Source organism: Balaenoptera physalus (genome assembly GCF_965194825.1).
Source record: "Balaenoptera physalus genome assembly, chromosome: Y".
NCBI lineage: Eukaryota > Metazoa > Chordata > Mammalia > Artiodactyla > Balaenopteridae > Balaenoptera > Balaenoptera physalus.
In genome coordinates, this window is record NC_138904.1 from 2,920,956 (window position 1) to 2,930,387 (window position 9,432).

Sequence of the window (9,432 nt, forward strand, 5' to 3'; positions counted from 1 at the left end):
GCACAGGAAATTCTAAGGGTGTTGGGTAGGAAGGAGCTCTGCACCAGCAACAGGGATGAAGACCAAATACGTAGTTCTTACTATAAACCACAGTATCTCGGATATTTACTCTGGACCGCCCCCTTCCACACCCCAGAAGGCCAAACTCAGGCGAATGCTATTTATTTAAAGAAAAAACAACTGACAAAACGAGCTTGCTTCAAATATCTGAAGGTCCCTGTTAAAAAACCCTTCGTTTTTTATTGAGATGCAACGATTTCCTCCCTTACATGAAAGTTCTCTCATTTATGGTTGGGGGTAAAGATTGAAAGTCACTTGAAGGGCACACACTAGAAAAAAATCTCACCGTTGACTTTTGACTATGCAGTTGCCTTGCACTGTAAACCTCAGGGCAATGTAGGTATGGGGGAAAAGGAGATTAGGAAAGAAGGCGAAGAGCACACAGCAGCCTCAAGGAGGTAGGAACAGGGGGCTGGTCACCCACGCCAGTGCGTGTGCAGAGGTGGGGCGTGGGGTCCTCAGCACCACCCAGTTCGACCCAGTTCTGACACTTTCTGCCTGAGGAAGCATCAGACCCCACAGGCTGAGGGCGCAGTCCCCCCAGACTCCCCCCTCCGCCCCCACAACTCAGACGCCCATCCCAAGTTCAAGTTGTTACCTGTGCTTCTGAGAAGCCGGGTAAAGGTGGCTGATGCCAACGACCCTCCCACCCCAGCCCCAGAGCAGCTCACAGACTCACAGGACCATTTTACTTACTGGAAACGCCAACTGATGACAAAAGGACCTAACTCACCGCTTTCTGAGAAAAGATGCGTAGGCAAGGCTACGGCAAGGGCCGCGAGCTTCTGTGCCCTCTCCCAGCGGCCAAGACTTCACCAACCCAGAAGCCCTCCAAGCCCTGACCTCTCGGGCTTTATGGAAGCTTCCTTACTCAGGTGGGATTGATTAAATCATCGGCCACTGGGGATTGATTCAACCTGCAGCCTCTCCCCTCCCCGGACGTCCAGGGGTGGAGTTAAAGTTCCAACCCTCTCCTCCCCTGGCTGGTTCCCCTGGAAACCGGCCCCCATCCACAGGTGAAGTAGGGGCAAGAAAAAAAAGCCACCTCATTAACATCACAAAACACACCTGAAAAGCTCCAGCACAGGAAATTCTAAGGGTGTTGGGTAGGAAGGAGCTCTGCACCAGCAACAGGGATGAAGACCAAATACGTAGTTCTTACTATAAACCACAGTATCTCGGATATTTACTCTGGACCGCCCCCTTCCACACCCCAGAAGGCCAAACTCAGGCGAATGCTATTTATTTAAAGAAAAAACAACTGACAAAACGAGCTTGCTTCAAATATCTGAAGGTCCCTGTTAAAAAAACCCTTCGTTTTTTATTGAGATGCAACGATTTCCTCCCTTACATGAAAGTTCTCTCATTTATGGTTGGGGGTAAAGATTGAAAGTCACTTGAAGGGCACACACTAGAAAAAAATCTCACCGTTGACTTTTGACTATGCAGTTGCCTTGTACTGTAAACCTCAGGGCAATGTAGGTATGGGGGAAAAGGAGATTAGGAAAGAAGGCGAAGAGCACACAGCAGCCTCAAGGAGGTAGGAACAGGGGGCTGGTCACCCACGCCAGTGCGTGTGCAGAGGTGGGGCGTGGGGTCCTCAGCACCACCCAGTTCGACCCAGTTCTGACACCTTCTGCCTGAGGAAGCATCAGACCCCACAGGCTGAGGGCGCAGTCCCCCCAGACTCCCCCCTCCGCCACCACAACTCAGACGCCCATCCCAAGTTCAAGTTGTTACCTGTGCTTCTGAGAAGCCGGGTAAAGGTGGCTGATACCAACGACCCTCCCACCCCACGCCCAGAGCAGCTCACAGACTCACAGGACCATTTTACTTACTGGAACGCCAACTGATGACAAAAGGACCTAACTCACCGCTTTCTGAGAAAAGATGCGTAGGCAAGGCTACGGCAAGGGCCGCGAGCTTCTGTGCCCTCTCCCAGCGGCCAAGACTTCACCAACCCAGAAGCCCTCCAAGCCCTGACCTCTCGGGCTTTATGGAAGCTTCCTTACTCAGGTGGGATTGATTAAATCATCGGCCATTGGGGATTGATTCAACCTGCAGCCTCTCCCCTCCCCGGAGGTCCAGGGGTGGAGTTAAAGTTCCAACCCTCTCCTCCCCTGGCTGGTTCCCCTGGAAACTGGCCCCCATCCACAGGTGAAGTAGGGGCAAGAAAAAAAAGCCACCTCATTAACATCACAAAACACACCTGAAAAGCTCAGGAAATTCTAAGGGTGTTGGGTAGGAAGGAGCTCTGCACCAGCAACAGGGATGAAGACCAAATACGTAGTTCTTACTATAAACCACAGTATCTCGGATATTTACTCTGGACCGCCCCCTTCCACACCCCATAAGGCCAAATTCAGGCGAATGCTATTTATTTAAAGAAAAAAAAATTGACACAACGAGCTTGCTTCAAATATTTGAAGATACCTGTTAAAAAAATCCCGTCATTGTTTATTGAGACACAATGATTTCCTCCTTTACGTGAACGTTTTCTCGTTTATGATTGGGGTAAAGATTGAAAGTCACCTGAAGGGCACAAACTAGAAAGAAATCTCACCACTGATTTCTTCTATGAAGTTGCCTTGTATTGTAAACCTCAGGGTGATACAGAAACACGTTTTTATATATTAATAAGACAATATCTTATGAGTAAGAATTTTGTGCATTTAGTGTGAGGAAATAAAATTATTTTTAAGGCAGAACCAAAATAATTTTTTTTGCCTCTTTCCTTTTTTTTGAAGTATAGTTGATTTACAATGTTGTGTTCATTTCTGCTGTACGGCAAAGTGACACAGTTACACACATCTATATTCTTTTTCATATTCTTTTCCATTATGGTTTATCACAGGATACTGAATGTACTTCCCTGTGCTCTACAGTAGGACCTTGTCGTTTATCCATCCTATATATACCAGTTTGCATCTGCTAATCCCAAACTCCCACTCCATCCCTCTGCCACCCCCTCTTGCCAACCACAAGTCTGTTCTCTATGCCTGTGAGTCTGTTCCTGCTTCATAGATAGGTTCATTCAGGAAAAAATTTTAAACATAAAATTCCTTCTCTGTCCCTTGGGCCACTACCCATCCCTTTAGTGTATTGTGCATATGCGTTGTTCTTCAGCAAGATTCCCTTAGAGGAAATAGTAATGCCTGCTCACCAAAAACAAACCAAACAAAACAAAACAAAACAAAAATAGCATTTCCTCTTGGCACCAGCAAAGTAGCTCCTTAGGGGATAACACTCCTTTCTCAGTCCTGGAAGGGGTCACAATAACCCGCTACTCACCTTGTTGGACTCTGAAAACTGTCATGTTACTTTGGTGTATGACCCTTGGTCTCAGAAACTTGTATAGCTGTGCTTGACGTCTAACAGGTGCAACAGCCCTCAGAGTTTTCTCAAAGATGGTCTCCTGAGCTAAAATCCTCAGGTTGGCTTAAATAAGATTTTCCATTTCTTTCTTAGATTAACTGTTGATTAATTTTTTCATCCACATGTGAATGACAATTTGAGTCAAATTTTGTCACAATAAGTGAGTCCTCAGCTTCCCTATATACAGTCTCTACGATCAATGTGTGAATATCATTTAACATGTTTGTATGGGGTCCCGAATCTCTTCTTACTGATTTTATTATAGTTTTCCATCACACATTGTATATAAAAACTGTTGCCTGCCATATCAGTAAACAAAGGATGTTGCAGCCATCAAGCCTCAGCCACTGCAGACGCCCCCAACTGTGTCCCCTGAGGGGATTCAACAGAAAAAAGCAAGACACTGCCCTTAGACTGCTAAGGTGCATATCAAAGGAATGCTTTCATTGAGTCCAGACTCTTGCATCTTCCCATACACAGAAAGGTGCTAAATTCATTAACTTGAGATGTCTGGGTCTTGTGTGTGTGTGTGTGTGTGTGTGTGTGTGTGTGTGTGATTAGTTGTAATCTTTCCATGTTCGACTACATGTTTTTGGTTTTTTGGTTTTCGTTTTGTTTTGTTTTTTAGCAAGAACTCTTATATATCCAGGCTCCTCCCTTACCTCTTTGGAACAGACCCTCAGAGCTCTCTGAGATGCTGGCTGCCTTTCCGAGTTCCATAGTCCTCTGTTAAGGTCCCTGAATCAAATGTAATTCTCAGCTTCTAGGTCATGCATTTTCTTCAGTCGACAGTATAATATATATATATATATATATATATACACACATATATATATATATATATGTGTGTATATATATATATATATACATACACACATACATATATACATACAGGCAGACCTAAGTTTATCGTGCTTTGCTTTACTGCACTTCATAGATATTCCATATTTTTTGTTTTTTGGTTTTTTTTCGTTGCGTTGGGTCTTCCTTGCTGTGCGCAGGCTTTCTGTAGTTGCAGCGAGCGGGGGCTTCTCTTGTTGCGGAGCACAGGCTCTAGGCGCGTGGGCTTCAATAGTTGTGGCTCACTGGCCCAGTTGCTCCGCGGCATGTGGGATCTTCCCTGACCAGGGCTCGAACCCGTGTCCCCTGCACTGGCAGGAGAATTCTTAACCACTGCGCCACCAGGGAAGTCCCGGGATGTTTCTTAATTAAGTAAATATTTTAAATTTTAAATACTAAAGCCTGAAACTTCTTATTGACTCTGTAAAAGTTGAATTGTTGACTGTCATTAAATTTTTATGGTTATTTTTCAGAAAATATAGCATATGGCACTTTATACCAGGTGGTAGATTTTTTTCCTATTTATGTTTTTTTTCTGTAATGTTTGTAACAAAATATTATGTGCTCTGTGGTTTGCTTTTTACTCTCAAAAGAGCTATACTATATATTTTTCTTTTTCTCTCTCTTCATTCCCCTGATCAGGGAAGGTTAGTCTCCGTTCAGTCTGGCATTTAATTTTCGTCCTTAAACTTCATTACCCCAGAGCTGATTAGGTAAGTTCATACAGAAGTTTAAAGTGTGAGCTTGTAAATAAGTTTAGAGTCCATGAAAGTAAGCTGATGTCAAAGTGTTCTAGTTCCCACACTGGAATATCACAGTGGAAAATATTTTGCATTTCTATAATGTGTTTATTTTCCCTAATTTAATCTTTATCTTATTTTTTGTATTACAGAAGCAATATATGTTCCATGCAGAAAAATAAAATATTTATTTTTCTTCTCATACGTTTTATGTGCACAATCTATGTGAATTACAAATACTATAATGTATAGTGAACATATACACCAACTTTTACACACTTTGTACTCCTACAGTATATATTTCTGTCAGTAAATATTCACACTGTTTTTCATTAGTATAATCTGACATGAACATTCCACAACTGATTAAATTGACACTTCATTTTAAGATATCTTATGTTGTTCCCTGTTTTGACTATTATACTTACACTGAAATGATATACTTGCTACCCGAAGTGGGGGACACCCTGAGTGCTTTCCTTGAAAGAGTTCTTGAAAAGTATACTAAAAGAACAAGTCAAAAAGGAAAACATGGACACATTTAATTATACTCAAATTAAGAACATTCTTAAACAAAACATATCATGAAAGAAAGGAAAATACAGCCATACACTGGGAGATGATATTTTAAAATAGAATTTTTAAATGATGGAATAAATATTTGACTTCTATAATACAAAAATATGATAAAGATTAAATTAGGGAGAGTAAACACATTATAGAAATAAAAAATGTTTTCCAGCATGTTATTACAGCAGGGATACTAGGACACTTTGACATCAACTTACTTTAATGGACTCTAAACTCATTTAAAATCTCGACTGCTACATGTACAAAGGTTTAGAAAATTACAATATTTAAGAAAGGCGTGATAGTATGTATAGTATTATTTTTAATTTTTCTCATGCTGACTTTTATAACTTTAAGTAGTATACTTAAAATATTAATGGTTGATTCAATTATTTTGTACCTCACCCGTTTACCCTTCAAAATGTAAACAATAAACATTAAGGACATTCGGGTTTGTTCACCTCTGGTGGGAATAACTACATAATTTTAGAGTTTTTTTAAGAGTCTCTCATTTCATTGTATTCTATAAATACATGACTGTCTCTTTTACATTGTATATATATGAATTCTAAAAATAAACATCCAGAGTACCCACCCACTCTAAACCCACTGTGTTTAGAGAGATGAAACTTCAACCTTGATGGGGCAATGGTTAGATTCCTGAGGTACAAAATATAATTTTGATGAAGGTACATGCTTGAGTGAAAGTCTATCATCAACAGAGGTGGGCAGTAAATGTTCTTAAATCACTACATCTGTATTGATTTTAAACTGTCCTTCATGGACAGTATATAAGATTCTAAGCTAAAGATATGTCTTCTGAAATTGTGAAGGGATCACGTGTCTGTCTTCTCCTTTCAATATCTCAGTAATTCTCCTTATACAGAATGCTTTTCCCACTCTTGTCTGTAGATATTTAGATGTTCCTCAACTTTTGAAGTTTTCAATATCTTTAGTATTTAATAAAGGTCTTCCTCCCCACCTCCCTCTTCTTTCTCCATCTCTGTCTCGCTATTTTCTTCCTCCCTCCCCTTCTCCCTCTAAAAATTCAATCTTAAAATTTAACATTTTTTTTTTCTGGACATAGAAAGTTTTTCTCCTCCTCATCTTTCATTAATATTTTCTGCACTTGTTTTCTCTATTAAGACAGATATTTGACTTCCTGAATCTGCCTTCTTTCTCTTATCATCTTCCCAACTTTTTATTTATTTTTTTTAAAAAACAGTTTGTTTATTTATTTATTTATTTATTGGCTGTGTTGGGTCTTCATTGCTGCACACGGACTTTCTCTAGTTGCAGAGAGCGGGGTTTACTCTTCGTTGCAGTGCGCGGGCTCTAGGTGCACGGGCTTCAGTAGTTGTGGCACGCGAGCTCAGTAGTTGTGGCTCGCGGGCTCTAGGTGCACGGGCTTCAGTAGTTGTGGCACGCGAGCTCAGTAGTTGTGGCTCGCGGGCTCTAGAGTGCAGGCTCAGTAGTTGTGGCGCACGGGCTTAGTTGCTCTGTGGCATGTGGGATCTTCCCAGACCAGGGCTCGAACCCGTGTCCCCTGCATTGGCAGGCGGACTCCTAACCACTGCACCACCACGGAAGTCCTCCCCACCTTTTTAAAATCACTTTTCTCAGGGAACCCTCCTGCACTGTTGGTGGGAATGTTAATTGGTGCAGCCATTACGGGATACATTATGCAAGCTCCTCAAACAACTAAAAATAGAGTTACTATGTGATCCAGCAATCCCATTCCTGGGCATATATCCAGACAAAACTATAATTCACATAGTCATATATCTGGAAAAGACAAAAACTCTAATTTGAAAAGATACATGCACCCCTATGTTCATAGTAGCACTACTTACAATTGCCAAGACATGGAAGCAACCTAAATGTCCATCAACAGATGAATGGATAAAGAAGATGTGGTACATATACACAATGTAATATTACTCAGCCATAAAAAGGAATGAAATAATGTCATTTGCAGCAACATGGATGGACCTAGAGATGATCATACTAAGTGAAGTAAGCCAGACAAAGACAAAGATCTTATGTTATTGCTTATATGTGGAATCTAAAAAAGAAAAAAAAATACAAATGAACTTATTTACAAAACAGAAATAGATTCATAGACATAGGAAACTGACTTGTGGTTGCCAAGGTGAAAATGTAGTGGCAGTTTGGTATTAACAGATACAAACTATTATATATAGAATGGAAAAACAACAAAATCCTACTGTACAGCACAGGGAACTCTATTCAATATCATGGGATAAAGCATAATGGAAAAGAATATGAAAAAGAATGTATATATATGTAAAACTGAATCACTTCGCTGTACAGCAGAAATAAACACAACACTGTAAATCAACTATACTTCAATAAAAGTTAAAAATGAATAAATAAATAATAAAATAAATAAATAATAAAATAAAATCACTTTTTTTGATCTACATATCCACAAATGTACTTTATTTTATAAAGAGGTCCAGGGACTTCCCTGGTGGTGCAGTGGTTAAGAATCCGCCTGCCAATGCAGAGGACACGGGTTCAAGCCCTGGTCCGGGAAGATCCCACATGCTGCAGAGCAACTAAGTCCATGCGCCACAACTACTGAGCCGCGTGCCACAACTACTGAGCTCACGTGCCACAACTACTGAAGCCTGTGTGCCTAGAGCCTGTGCTCCGCAACAAGAGAAGCCACCGCAATGAGAAGCCCACACACCGCAACGAAGACTAGTGCCCGCTCACCACAACTAAAGAAAGCCTGCGCACAGCAACAAACACCCAACGCAGCCAAAAATAAAAATAAATAAATTTAAAAAGAGGTCCAGTTTATTCTACTGTTAAATTCCTATTTATATTAAATAAATAATTTTTAATCATATTTTCAAATTTCTATAATTATTTCTCATTTTTGAGAAACACATTTTTTTTTTTTGGCCTCCGCACAGCTTGCAGAATCTTAGTTACCCAACCAGGGATTGAACCCAGGCCCTTGGCAGTGAAAGCGTGGAGTCCTAACCACTGGGCCGCCAGGGAATTCCTTGTTTATTGCTTTTTGATTCTTTGGATTTTATAGATAGGTGTTGTTGATTTAAGATTGAATCATTGCTTGAAATTCTCTTAACATAAAATAAATTTTAAATTTCTTGCTTATTAGTGGAAATACCTCTGTTATCTTTTTAAAGTTATTCTTTTTTCTTCCATTTTAGCCTCCTCTGTCCTGTTCTTTCTTTGTAAACAACTGGCGATCCTTGGCTTTTCCCTTTCATTTGTGCATTAAAGATGAAATGGGTGTGATAACTTGCAAGGAAAGGGGTGATGAGAAAATATGGCAAGTATCACATGACTTCCAGGGGTAAACGTGGGCAAAAACATACACGGTATGTGAAGAAATAATGCAAACAGCAGAAACATTTTCAAGATACAATTACTTAAAGTCTGTAATCACTGTTTTTGGGGGTTTTTTTTGCAAGATTCTTGAGACCTATGCACTAATCCTCAAAGGCTCAGCTAGACTGTATGTGTTCAGTGGCAACATGGTCCCAAGACAATTCACAAAGAGAAAACTATAAATTGACAGGTCATCAGAGTTTGATAGGGAATTAAATGCACTTAGGGATGGACACATCCATTTAGTACAGGATGATGGCGCCCTTGCGGTTGGTCCCAGCAGCTCACCTTTCCCCATGTACATTTGCTCCCACTGATACCCCGCCTGGAATATCCCTCTTGTACTGCAGGAAGACCCCCTCCTGGACGTGTTTCGCCTGCCTGGTGAAGCCCTGCCCAACTCTGAACTCTCAGCTCAGACATCACTATGAAGGGAATCCTTTTCCACTTCCTTTGAGCT